This window comes from Lithobates pipiens, unplaced genomic scaffold, assembly GCF_037356315.1.
Source record: "Lithobates pipiens isolate NorthernLeopardFrog02 unplaced genomic scaffold, aLitPip1_a1.2 Scaffold_16, whole genome shotgun sequence".
Classification (NCBI taxonomy): Eukaryota; Metazoa; Chordata; class Amphibia; order Anura; family Ranidae; genus Lithobates; species Lithobates pipiens.
Genome location: NW_027507748.1, coordinates 54248905 through 54262889, shown reverse-complemented (window position 1 = coordinate 54262889; position 13985 = coordinate 54248905). Strand labels below are relative to the sequence as shown.

At 44.0% G+C, this 13985-nt stretch overlaps 1 protein-coding gene across 2 annotated transcripts in view; it reads right to left on the bottom strand.

Moving 5' to 3' along the window:
• Window positions 1–13084, bottom strand: part of HLCS (holocarboxylase synthetase) — a 289685-nt gene extending 276601 nt beyond the window's left edge. The window contains exon 1 of one of the 2 annotated variants that reach the window (XM_077479916.1): window positions 13033–13084. The gene's annotated coding sequence lies outside the window, so the exon portion shown is untranslated. The remainder of the gene's footprint in view (window positions 1–13032) is intronic. The other variant, XM_077479917.1, reaches the window with a different exon arrangement.
• Window positions 13085–13985: the final 901 nt, after the last annotated feature.

The window sequence follows — 13985 nt, the reverse complement described above, 5'->3', positions numbered from 1 at the left end:
GTGGACTTTGGGGGAACCCCCACGCCGATTTTATTCGGCGTTGGGGTTCCCCTTTAAGCCCATTCCAGGCGGCGGAGCCCGCGACGTCTCCTTCGCGGGCCCCCGCCTACCTGTACACGCGCTCGAAATGGGCGGACTTTCCGAGCGGGAACAGTCCGCTCATTTCGAAAGTACAGCGGACAAGCCCACACACGGGCGGACTGTTCGCTCAAACACAGTTTCAGCGGACAGTTTTTCGGAATTTCCGAAAGACTTTGTCCGTCCAACTGTCCGCTGAAACTGTCCGCTGAAAGCCCACACACGAGCGGACTGTCCGCCCAAACACTGTTCAGCGGACAAGGTTGGGCGAACAGTCCGCCCGTGTGTACGCGGCCTAAGCGGCTGATGCCTGTAAAACTCTAATGTTGGAGAGAGTAAGTGCACTTAGTGGTCATGGGTAAGAATGGATGTGGATCATTCCAGTAACTGTTGAAAAGCAGAAACACTGATATAATGGCAGATCTGGATGAAGAAAAATCTTGCAGAAGTCAATAAATCAAATTTGTCAACCAGTTGTTTCTTGTAAGTGATATTGAGTTCCTGGAAGCGTTGAAAGATTTATTTATTTATTTCAGGTACTTATATAGTGCAGTCGATTTGCCGTAACACACATTCATACATATACTAGGACCAGGATCCAATTAACCTACCAGCATGTCTTTAAAGTGTAGGAGGAAACCAAAGTACCTGGAGGAAACCCACGCAAGCACAGGGAGAACATGCAAACTCCAGACAGATGGTGTCGTGGTCGGGATTTGAACCAGCGACCCTTGTTGCTGCTAGGTGAAAGTGCCTAACCACTACAACACTGTGCTGCCCATCATCAACAAATACAGTATGCCCACAACAGTGAACCAGAAGGACAGCCAAGTGTATGCGCTAATGGTAGTTGCTAATGGTAACCACTGCAGTTCCTACGGCTAGCATATCAAATAGCGGGTCTACAGTTGAGATAGATCTTCTGTAAAGACTATGAATAATTTCCAGGTATATTGGAATGCATGGAGCGGCCGTGCAGGGCTCACATGGATTATCTTGTCAGTGCAAGTTTAGTGGGCAGTCAGTGGATTCTTACGCATTTATCACAGTACATGTGTGGGTGAAAGTACTTGACCGTCAATTCCTGACTACCGCTGTTGACTCGGTTCAAATTCAGGTTCACACGTGTGCACTGTCAGCAGACATCCTCTTCGTGTCCTGTTCATAGGATAGTAACAGAACCGCAATGCCTGTGTTGCGGTGGGGCGACTGCCAACCGCTGAATTGCTGGCTCCCAAACCGGGTCCCAACTTTAGCAGGGCTTGCCGAAGGTAGCATCACTTGTGACGTCAACGCGTTTCGCTATGGGCGGTGGCGTAGATTCATCTGGATGATGGTGGGATGGCATCCATCTATTCCTGATAACATTAGTGGTATAACGATGGTGCCGCCCACCCTAAAACTTTGAAGGGATGTGTATTAGGTTTCCTTTTGGTTTAGTGTTGTCGGTAAAAATACTTGGGGGGGGGGGGAGGAAGAATGGACGGAGAATAATTATATATGTATATATGTAGCACTTACCCCCCAAAGGAGCTGCTGATAATTGATTGGGCCTGTACTCTGCTCTTCCCACCCCCAATGTTTTGGCTCAACCCGCTTGACACAGCTGTGTAACAGTGTCGGTGCAAAACCCAATAATAAAAGGACAATTGAATAATCACAGATTACATGCACTTTACCTGTGTTGTTACCTGGGTATACACTGCTACCCCTGTATGGAGAATGAACAAGCCTCACAACAGATTGTATTAACCCAGAATATAAGTTTACTGGAACAGGTTCGAACATTAAACACAAGAACCGTAATGACATACAAGTCTGACACAATAATGAGGCAAATAGCTATGAATGGCTGTCACACAAAGATTACCTGGACTACCCCTACAGGCGTGTCTCCAAGTGGGACTAATGCTCAGGAAATAAGATCTCAGTGCTGGGCACCTTCCCAGTTCCAGCCACGGCTGCATAGGCACTATAAGATCTGTAATGTCCTACACAGTGCTAACAGGGTAATATAACACAGTGAAATTACTCAAAAGTTCCCCCTGTGGAGAAATGCAGTTCTTGGTATGTAGTGGCAACACTGCAAGGCCTTACAGTAAATGGTACAGTCTCTTGTCTTCTGTCTTCAGCTAGCCATTAGACCGCAGTATTTGTATTTCATAGGTTTTGCAGATAGTAATGCGACGTAGAATGATGAACAACAATAAGTGCAATTGTGAAATGCACTTAGGAACTCCTTTCCGGGGTATGTACTCCCACCATCAGTCTATTGTTAGTGAAGTCAGGCTTTGAGGCCTATCTGCGTACAGTTTAATTGAAAGAAATTTTTCCGTGGGACTACAGGTCCCAGCAATACTAGGCGATTAGCCTAAGTGTGTGAAATGCAGTATATAACTTCTGGGCAACAGCCCTCTCACCACACCAGGCCTGGGTAGATGGATGCCTCCACTCCTTTGGTTCTCAGTCCTGCTGCCAGTCAGCTCCGTCACACTGCATCATTTCGCAAGATGACCGGGACCTCAGGCTGGCTCTGTCAGGTACTCTGAATCCTCCGGTCGGATCGCACTGTTGCTCCAGCACGCTGTGGTAAGGCTTCTCAGTGGTTGCTGTTCCGCTCCGCACGATGTAGGCCATGGCTCTTCCAGACGCCCACACACAGATCCCTGGCCATGCATCCTAGCAGGAAGAGAAAGAAAATGGCCGCCGGGGCCTTTTATTACCTACCCAGCATGCAGTTCAGCCACTCAGTGTTCATGGGTAGGTGAGTGGGCATTGTGGGTAGGTGAGTCCTTTCACAAAGTAAACAATTAGGTCACTTCCTGCTTTGCTGTTATGTGAAAGTTGTTCTTTGTCATTGTATACCAGTGGAGGGAGCCGAATACCAATCTATCAACATAGTCCTATTAATAGCATTACATGGCAAAAATTCCAGCGCTACATATATATAAATGGGCAGCAGGAGCATTAATCAGAGAAGCATCCAAGAGGTCCATGGTAACTCTGGTGAAGCTGCAGAGAGCCACAGCTCAGGTGGGAGAATCTGTCCACAGGACAACTATTAGTCGTGCACTCCACAAATCTGGTCTTTATGGAAGAGTGATAAGAAGAAAGCCATTGTTGAAAGAAAGTCCCATTTTCATTTTGCGAGAAACCATGTGGGGGACACAGCAAACATGTGGAAGAAGGTGTTCTGGTCAGATGAGTAAAATTTTACTTTTTTGGCCTAAAACCAAAACGCTATGTGTGGTAGAAGACCAACACTGCACATTACCCTGAACACACCATCCCTACCGTGAAACATGGTGGTGGCAGCATTATGTTGCAGAATACTTTTATTTTTTTTTGCTAATCAAATAAAAAAAAAAGACCAAAAAGTTGCTTTGTTTCTGTTATAGAATTTTTCAAATAAGTAATTTTTCTTTTTTACTGATGTGCGCTGGTGAGGCTGAAATGATGGGAACAGATGAGGAGACACTGATGAGGCTGCACTAATGGGCACTGATATACCGCACTGATGGGCACCAACGACAAGGATCACAGGGCGTGACTGGGGGGGGGGGGGGGGGGGAATAGGGTTCTGGGAAGACGTCAATAGACAACCTCCCAGAACTGGAAGACTGTGCTGTAGCCCTCTTTAGGCTATAGCAAAGTCAGCCAGTGGTTAAGAAGGGATGCATTTTGGAAATCTTATGGAGATTAATGTCCAGGATTTCACCTGGCATCCTGGAATTAGCATAGGAATTGATAGTTGCATTATTAAATCGCTATGGAAAAGTCAGGGAGGGGGATACAGGGGAAGGAAATATTATGAGCTCAGTTTCTAAAATATTGACTTTGAGGAAGTGATGTGATATCTAAAATGTAATTTATAAATTAGTAATGTCATGTGAGGGATCTAAAAGAGGAAGCAGAGGAGTAGAGAGACAGAATTGGGTGTTGTCAGCATAGATATGGAATTGAAAGTCATGGGAGGATAGCAACTGACCCAGGGAGGAGGTGTAGATAGAGAACGGGGTCCAAGGACTGAGCCTTGAGAGACCTCTATGGAACGAGGAACAGGAGAGGGAGAGGAAGAGTTTAAATGATGATGAAGGTGTGCTGAGATAAGTACGAAAACCAGGAGATCTTGGTGTATCTGAAGTAGATTTTACAATCGGTTTGCCCTGTGTATGTCCAGCTATACGGACAGTGGCAAGACTTCTCTGCAGTAGTTCTTAGTCGTAGTAGTAGTAGTACTTCTGCCATCACACATCTGTCAATATAGACCGTAACACCATTATTTGGTTTTGTAATGACTATGTTGCTGGGTAAAACTGGGAAACCTTGTGGTGGTACACAGATGTCACCACCCTGCCCCTCCTCCTCCATCAATCAGTGAAAGCATTCTCTGAATGGCACCCGTTCCAGGCTGCCACCCTCCTATGTTCAGCAAGTAGATGTGCAACTGATCGGCACAGGACAGAGAAGCAAGTAGAGTTCACTTTTTTCGGGGTCTTCTTCAGTCATTTCCAGCTCCCAGGTGTTTCAGACAGGTATGGTATATACACAGTCACAGCTTGGAAGCATGTAACTATGTATAAAATACCCCTTGCCTTGAAATGCCTTGAATTATTCTCTAGAAAAGGTGGAAATACTGGAAATATATCTTCTTTGGAGAAAAAGCTGTTCCAGGCTCCCTCCTGTGCGTCTCATGTGACTTAAAGTGGTTTTAAACTAGAGATGGGCTCGGGCATGTTCGGAATCCCACCTGCCTGATCCCGCCAGGAAGCTGACATTGCGCACAGCTAATCACAAGCAGTGAAACATTTCCCGATGTGTGCAGCTGCGGACCGGTAAATGTCTCACTGCCTGTGATTCGCGGTGTGCAAAGTCGGCTTCCTGGTCAGATCGGGCAGGTGGCATCTCGAACACGCCCGGGCCCATTCCTATAGTGAACCTCAGGCATGAAATATGAACACAGCATATCCCTCTTAAACGTAGGGGGGGAGGGGGTTGGTTGGAGGGTTAGACAAGCAGTCGATTGCGATTGACCAGTCAACTGCGGGGGGGGGGGGGCAAAAGGTGGACCGCGACCACACTTCTGCAGCCCCCAAAATCCGCCGCTCTCCTGTTAACTGCATAGCGGAGAACGAGAGCTGGTTAGGAACCAATCATCAGCTTGCTATTATGAACTCCAGTGGCTCCCACTCCCGCACTCCACCCAGTACTATGCTGTCTTCTGATCTCCGCTCTAGCGACACATGCTGGCAGGTAAGTACTACCTACACAGCACTATGTGTAGGTGGGTGGCGGTCTGTACACTGCTGGAGGGGGGACAGAGGACACTACGGGGGGGGGCGACTTGATGTAAAGGGGGTCAAACGACACTGTTTTAGGAGGGTAGAGGACACTACTGGGGGAGGAAGGGGGCAGGGGATAATACAGTGTGGGGGAGGGGGGGGTGTTGTGAAGGGGCAGAGGACACAGCATTGGGGGGTATAGGACACTACAGTGGGGGGAGGGGTGATGTGAAGGGGCAGAGGACACAGCATTGGGGGATACAGGACACTGCTTTGGGGGGGTTACAGAATACTATTGTGGGGGTAGGGGGGCAGAGAACACTACAGGTTGGGAGGGTGATGTGAAGGGGACAGGGGACACTACAGTGATGCTGTATTTTCATTGGGAGCTTAATAGTTTATCTTTTTTATTTTATTTATTATTTCTCCCCCGGGATCTTTGCTTTCCTCCATGTTGTCCAGGGAGATCTCAAGCTCTGAAAGGTTGCCTACCCCTGCTCTATAGTGTGTACTTGTCTCAATCCAAAACACTAAGTGTCCTTTCTGTCTGCTGCTTCATTCCTCTGCTATCAGCATGAATCACTTCTGACAAGTTTTCCTGACACCAAGAGAAAAATGGTGACAAGGTAGGGACCTCCAGCAGATTGACAGCCTCAGCTCTGTTCCTGTGTGCTGTGTGAAGGGGTCTGTCCTCCTTCCCTCCAATCAGCTCCCAGAGGTTTCTTTCCTGAGCTCTGCGGAGTGTAACTTCAGCTCCCCGCCCAATCTGAGCTACAAAAAAAGTTCCAGAACTTTTTCGAGATTCAGGAGACTCATTGATTTTTATTTTTTTTTTCTTCTCCAGCGTTTTGGAGCTTCAAGCTACAAAATGCCAAGGCGTGAATAGGGCCTAGGTGGGATCTTCTTTTCCTTACATGATCCAAAACAGCCTGAGAATTATACGACAGATTGGGCCCCCTGACCCACTCACCTGGGGTTACCCTGGTACTAGGTACTCCCTTGTCGAAAGTAACACCTATACTAATTGATCGCAACCTCTAAAGCAAAACCTGGTTGTTTTGTACTTTCAATAACTTTTTATATTTTTCGGGGAAATTCTTTATTTACAAGCTCAGTGACACGAATGCAGAAACTGGACACAGGATCCAATAGAAGAACATTTCCAAAAACATAATGCAAAAGCAAAACGACACACAAGAGAGTATTTCCGCATCTCCAGAATGACAGCTGGAATCAGTAGCTGCTATTAAATGTCATCTCTTATATAAAGCAGAGGATGAAATAAGAGGGATATAAAGATCACTATGGAGTAAATCAGTCATTAATCAATTCCGCAAACTGCTGAATCTCATTTTTAGTTGGAAAGGGCCAAGAGGAAGGAGCAGGATAAAGAATCGGATCCAAGGCTAGGTTCACACACGTGCGCTGCTCTTATACAGATGCATGGGGCTGACATCTATTCTTAATGGCACCCCCACGTATCTAAACATGCAATGCATCTGCAGGAAATCGCATGGTGCAAAAACACCATGCGATTTCCCTGCATCTTTAAAACGGTGCAGGAATTTGATAATGCCGGGTTTTCCCCTTTTGCATATCTAAATATAAAACTACAACTTTTTGGAAAATAAAGGAATTAAAAAAAAATTAAAAAATTAAAATTAAAATAAATAAAAAGGGCACAGGAAGGGGGAAAAGAATCTGCTATCAGAACATAAAAAAAAAAAAAAGTAAAGGAAGGTGGGAGAGGTAGATTTCTTCTTTTTTTATGTATATACCACGTTTTCCACCTGAAAAGACCTACAGTGATTTTCCAGGAGGGCTGCAATATAAGCCCTACCCACGAAAATAAGCCCTAGTTTAAAGTGGTTGTAAAATCCTATAATCCACTCTATTACAGTATTATAAATTGTACAATGTGTGCGTTTCTGTAATATAATTGTGCCAAACACCTTCATTACATTGCTGATGAGTGTTCAGCTGACCTCCCCGCTGCTCTCCTCCTCCCATCTCCCATCTCGGCTCCTCCCTCTGCAGTGCTCAGAGCAGGGAAGAGAGCTCCGGCGGGTCACAGAGGCACCGAGTGGCGCTCTAATGATGGAATTTGGCACAATTATATTACAGAAACACACACATTGTACATTTTATAATACTGTAATAGAGTGGATTATAGGATTTTACAGCCATTTTAACTCGGTTCACACTGGGGATTCCTGACAGGCAGGGAGGGAGAGGGGGAGAGATGACAGCACATGACAAGCTCTGCTGTGTCTTTTGTTGCCAAAAGTAATATAAGACCCGAGCTTATTTTCAGGGAAACACTTAAAGTGGTTCTAAAGCCAAAAAGTGTTCTTCCTTAGTGCACGGCTTGACAAAGTTGCTTTGAATCTAGGGGCCAGATAAAAAAAAGGTTTTTTTTTGTTTGTTTTTTTAACTAACAAAGCTTTATTTTCAATGACAAAACCCCTTCTCTTAGGTGGGCTGACAAACGCCTAGGTGCCAGGATGCGATTTCTAGTCGCCATGATGACCTGGCGCCTGAGATTTGTCAAGCCCTGAAGGGAGGGATGTAAACTGACCACAGTGGCCAGGGATCAGCAGCCCTGATTATCGTGATCAGCGCAGAGAGGGTGATACAGGAAGTGACAGTTTTTTTTTTTTTTTTTTACAGGCTTAAAGCAGTGTTTCTCAAATCCAGTCCTCAAGGCGTCCCCAACAGGTCATGTTTTCAAGATTTCCCTCAGATGAAATGTCTGTGGTAATTACTAAGGCAGTGAAACTGATGAAATCACCTGCGCGAAAATAATAGAGAGTCTGAAAACATGACCTGTTGGGGCGCCTTGAGAACTGGAGTTGAAAAACACTGAGAGGGGCAGATTAGGCCTCATGCACACAAGACGCTGTTAAACGCGTGTTCAGATGCAGTTGGACACTTTTTTCAACTGCCCCTGAACTCATTCAATGTTATCCTATGTGTCCATGCACACAGTCTCGTTTTTTGCCGTTTTTATGCAGTTGCCTTTAACCTCGTTTTTCCAGAAGTAAAAAAATGGGTTCAGACGCAAAAATTTCCACGTTTCAGACGCAAAACGCGGCTAAACACGGCACCCGCGTTTAGCCGCGTTTGCTTTATAACCTTTTTTTAAGGAACCCAATTTTTTGGACCTGAAAACTCAGAAATATGATCTGAGAATGACATTTTGCGACCTGACTTTGTGGGCCCATATCTTTCGACCACGTATTGCCAGGAACCCCAAATTCGGTATGCAGACACTGTGGAACTAGCACTACAACATATCTAAATTGGAGGTTCCTATCACCAAGTGACCCCGAGATAGGGGGCCCTAAATTCGGGTCGCAAAATATCATGCACTTTTCTGCATCAGAGAATGACATTTTGTGACCCGACTTTGGGGGCCCATATCTTGGGGTCACTTATTGCCAAGAACCCCAAATTTTGTGACATTTTGTAACCCGACTTGTCGGGGTAGGTACGCAGCTGCACATACATGTTTGTGAAATATCCAACAGACATTCACTGTCCCATCAACGGATGGGTCCAATATTGACGAGCTCTGACTCTGGACCTCTCACGAAATTTGCGACAACGTTGCTGTCTCATCAAGAGCAACATCAGGAGCATTTCCTGATATATATTCAATATGGGATCCATTTCTAAATATATACCACAGAAAGAGGCAAAACACAGCTAAACGCGGAATGCAAACGCGCGTTTCAGCTTTTTTTGAGCAGAGTTTTCACCTGCGTCTCGTGTGCATGAGGCCTAACATAGCACTGTGCTGTTTAATCTGCTTTAAGTGACCAGGATCTCCATTTTTTATTTTTGGGTTAACAAACACTTTAATGCATTCCCTGCATTAAGGTAAAAAGTGGTTCTCCACTTGCTGATCATCGACCCAAAACACCTCCCAGAGTCCTGTATTATTTCAATGCTGTGCCCATCATCCGGTCTTCTCCCCTGGTCAAGTCACACTGTGTGCGTCTATGGACAAACATAGCCCGGCTCAGGAGTGAGCCCACTAGTCTGCCCCTATAGCAAGCCGCTTGCTGTGGGGGCAGACACAAAAGAAGAAGAGTCAAAGCGGAGTTCCACCCTAAAGTGGAACTTCCGCTCATCGGATCCCCCCCCCCCCATGCCACATTTGGCACCTTTCAGGGGGGAGGGGAGTGCAGATACCTGTATAATCCAGGTATCTGTACCCACTTCCAGGAATAGCTAGCCACAGCTACTTGATGATGCTCCAGGGGATCTCTTCTACTGTTTTTCTTGTTATCATTACCAAATTCCATACAAATTGCTTAGAACCACAAAATTATACTTGGTCCTGTATTGTCTACGGTCCTGGGAGGTGGGTAGGGGGTGGAACCAAGGAATGGTGCTCGTGGGTGGGTATGGGGGTGGAGAAAAGGAGTGACTTGGAAAGGTGGAGTTCCTGCACCTATTCCCTAATAAAGAAAAAGCCCCGCTCAGCATCATCGTGGAGATTTTAACCCTACAATGTACATGGTGGGGACAAGAATGTGACCATTTAAAGAGGAGGCTGGAGGGGGACCAGTTATACCATTGGAGGGACCCTGCTGGAGTCTGGAATAAGGTATTTCTCCTTATTCTGGCACCCCTAGACATAACAAGCATTTAACCCTTGCAGTCGAGGCCTGACAACTACAGGGGTTTTTTGTGCTTTTTTTTTTTTTTTTTTTTTTTAAGTGAAAATGCACTTTTTTATTATTATATAACATACTAACCACAGAGCATATAGATCCACTTTGTGTGCAACAAAATCTTTTACAAATTCAGTTACTACCTTGTAAAATTAGCAGTGACGTCATCACTGTGCTGTGCTGAGAGCAGAGCTGTGGGAGGGAACCCAGCAGGCTCCACCCATTACAGGCAACTAAAGGAGGGGGGCGGAGACAAGACCAGTCCCCCTGCACAAGGAGAGAGAGCAGCAGTGAGCGGTCTTTATTACAGGAAGTTCCTATACAGAGGGAAGGTTTTATACTGCAACTGTACACAACATCACCATACAGATAGACAATGATCGGAAAGCTTCAATTATATCACTGTAACATTTAGTCATATATGCTGAAAAAATAAGAAGCATTTTTGGGGATAAAGACTTTAGGTTTAGCCACTTGTGTTTAAAGTGGAATACCGTTATTATGGCTGCAGATAGCTGCCATAACCCCGGTATCTTCTTCAACGGCGGACGGTCCTCTTTCAGATAAAAGTGGTCTCTGTGGCGCATTCACCAAGAGATCACTTATGTCAGGGGAGGGAGAGGGGCACTCCCCTCCCTCCCGACATGCTCCGGTCATCTCTGCAGCTTACCGTCAGTAGCGCCGGAGACGATCGTGTCCTTTCCCCTGTGTGAGGCTGGATGCCGAGTGAGGTAAAGATGGCCCCTGCTCGGCTCCATACCACTGGATGACGGAAGCGACGCCAAACGTCAGTTCGACCCAATGGTCTTAAAGGGGACATTTTGTTTTCCCGGTAAGTGTAAATAGGAGATGTGAGGTCTTTTTGACCCCAGATCTCATATTTAAGAGGACCTGTCATGCTTTTTTTCTATTACAAGGGATGTTTACATTCCTTCTAATAGGAATAAAAGTGACCCAAAATTTTTCTTTTAAAAAAGGAATAAAAAATTATTATTTTTTTAAAAAAAGCGCCCGTCACACCGAGCTCGCGTGCAGAAGCGAACGCATACATAAGTCGCGCCCGCGTGTGCAAACGGTGTTCAAACCACACATGTGAGGTATCGCCACGATCATTAGAGCGAGAGCAATAATTCTAGCCCTAGACCTCCTCTGTAACGCAAAATGTAACCTGTAAACATTTTTAAAAGTCACCTATGGAGATTTTTAAGGGCCAAAGTAAAAGTAAAGAAAAATTGGGCTAACATTACTGATGTCTTTTTTTTTTATTCAACAAAGTGTATTTTTTTTTTCCAAAACAGAAAGTATTGAAAGTGTGACAGAAAGTATTGCAACGACCACCATTTTATTTTCTAGGGTGTCTGAAAAAAATATATAATTATATAATTTTTGCTGCTAGAAAATTACTTAGAACCCCCCCAAAAAATATATATGTTTGGGGGTTCTAAATAATTTCTAGCAAAAAAAAAAAAGATTTTAATTTGTAAACACCAAGTCTAAAAAATAGACTTTGGCAGACCACACATGGTCAAATTCCAAACAAATCTTCTTTTCAGAATAAGAGATTTGGTGCATTTTGTGATCCGATGGTGCCACCATTGATTTTTGAAAAGAAAATTTGTTTGGAACTCGAACCATGTATGGCCTGCCTGATGCTGGCCATACACTATACGAAAAATCGGCAAAACACATTTTCAAAAAACGAACATTCGGCCGTGAGAGCAAACGATGGTGCCATCATGTAATGACCGATAAATTGTTCAGTGGACACAAATTAATCAATTTTTTTGTTTGTTTTTTTACATATACCTAGTGCAGACAGTTTGGATGGGAAACACATTAACCTTTCAATTTATCATTTGTTCGGCAGAAAATTTCCAAACTTGTCCATCGGTTTTTTTTCGGCTCAAAAAAAAAAAAACGATTTATCGTTTTTGTGCCCATTAACTGGCCGAAAAATGAATGAACTGTCTAAATGACTGAATTTCGGACCATTTTTCTTATAGTGTATGGCCAGCATTAGTCCTTAAACTAGTTAATATTTTCCTTCACTGCAACAGATCTTAGCCTATCCATCTATAGGGACATGGTGACCTCACCGTGATATAAAACACAGCCTATCTATAAATGTGACATCACCACAACATATCACAGCCTATAAGGACATGGTGACATCACACAGCCTATCTATAAGGTCATTGTGACATCACAACATATCACAGCCTATAAGGACATGGTAACATGACACAGCCTATCTATAAGGTCACTGTGACATCATCACAACATATCACAGCCTATAAGGACATGGTGACATCACACAGCCCACAGGCTATATGGCCATGATGACATCACTACAACATAACACAGCCTATCCATCTATAAGAACATAGTGACATATCTCTGCCTATAAATACATAAAGATATCACACAGCCTATCCATCTATAAGGGCATGGTGACATCATCATGACATCACACAGCCTATCCATCATTATGAACACAGTGACATCACTGCAACTTGATACAATGTATCCATTCATAGGAAACAGTGACAATGATATAATATGGCAAAGAGGATCCATCTATAGGGACACAGTGACTTCCCCACAACATAACACAGTCTACACACCTAGAATTATCACCTGTGACACCAAATGAGGCACAAGTTACCAAATGCCTCACCCCACACTGACACCCCCTGATCACCAATCCCCTCATGACCCCCCAACATGTGGAAGGTGACAGGTGCTCTTTGCAGAGGATCTGTCATCATTCTTAGATATAAGAGACAGACAGCACCTGATTGGAGGAGCCTGGGCTGAAAGGTGACAGGTTCTCATTAGTTAAAACACAGTAACTATCTCCATCCCATGCAGGTGCCCCATGCTGCACTGTGTGTGTGTGTGTGTCAGGGATCAGGGTACAGCATGCACCCCCCTCCACATTCCACCCCCACCCCAAACTGTCACCCATGACACCACCACACACAACTCACATCCACTCCAAGGGAGCCTGCGCAGCGATACCAAACACTGCAGCCTGACACACACTAACCTTGCTGAGCCCGATCAGCCAATAGACGTCCGCAAAAGCCACGCTGCTTCTGACTGGGCGCTTCTGACTTCCCCCCGGATTGGTCAGCGTGTGACAGGACAAGAAAATCTCACTCGTGATTGGATAAGGCGGCCCAGCCCACGTTCTCTGCAGCAGCTGAACCCGGAAGAGACGGATGGACTGACTATAGAAGCTTAGCGTGCACTGGGGGGAATCCCTGGGAGGAGCTTAACCCCTTCACTACCTAGAACCCAATTACCACGGCAATGCCTAAGTCATGCATCATTATTTATAAACGTTGTCCTATATTTATTTTTTTTATTTTATTAAAAGTTGTTCCTATTTTTTTTTCTTCCTGTAACTATTAATTTAAAAAAAAATGTTATTGTTATTTTTTGCTTTGCTCTTGTTTGTCTTGTTTTTTCTTTATTTATTTTAATTTTTTTACTTTCCATGAACTAAAAAGATACAAGGAATAAAAATATTAAAGAAAAACTGTATTGCTTTAGTTTTCTTGCTTTTTCTTTGTTTGTTTTTTTTCACATTAAATAAAAAGATACAGAGAATAAGAAGATTAAAGAAAAAATGTTCCAAAAGTTGTTCCAATTTTTATTTTTTTATTTTATTTTCTTCCTGTAACTATTAATTTTTGCTATTTCTTTTTATTGTTATTTTTTTGCTTTCTTTTAGATGTCTTGCTTTTTCTTTGTTATTTGTTTTTTTGTTTTGTTTTGTTTTTTTGTTTTGTTTTTTCATTAAATAAAAAGATACAGAGAATAAGAAGATTAAAGAAAAAAATTACAAACATTGTTTCTATTTTTTTATTTATTTTCTTCCTGTGACTATTCATTTTTTTATTATTATTGTTATTTCTAGCTTTTTCTTAGTTTTTTG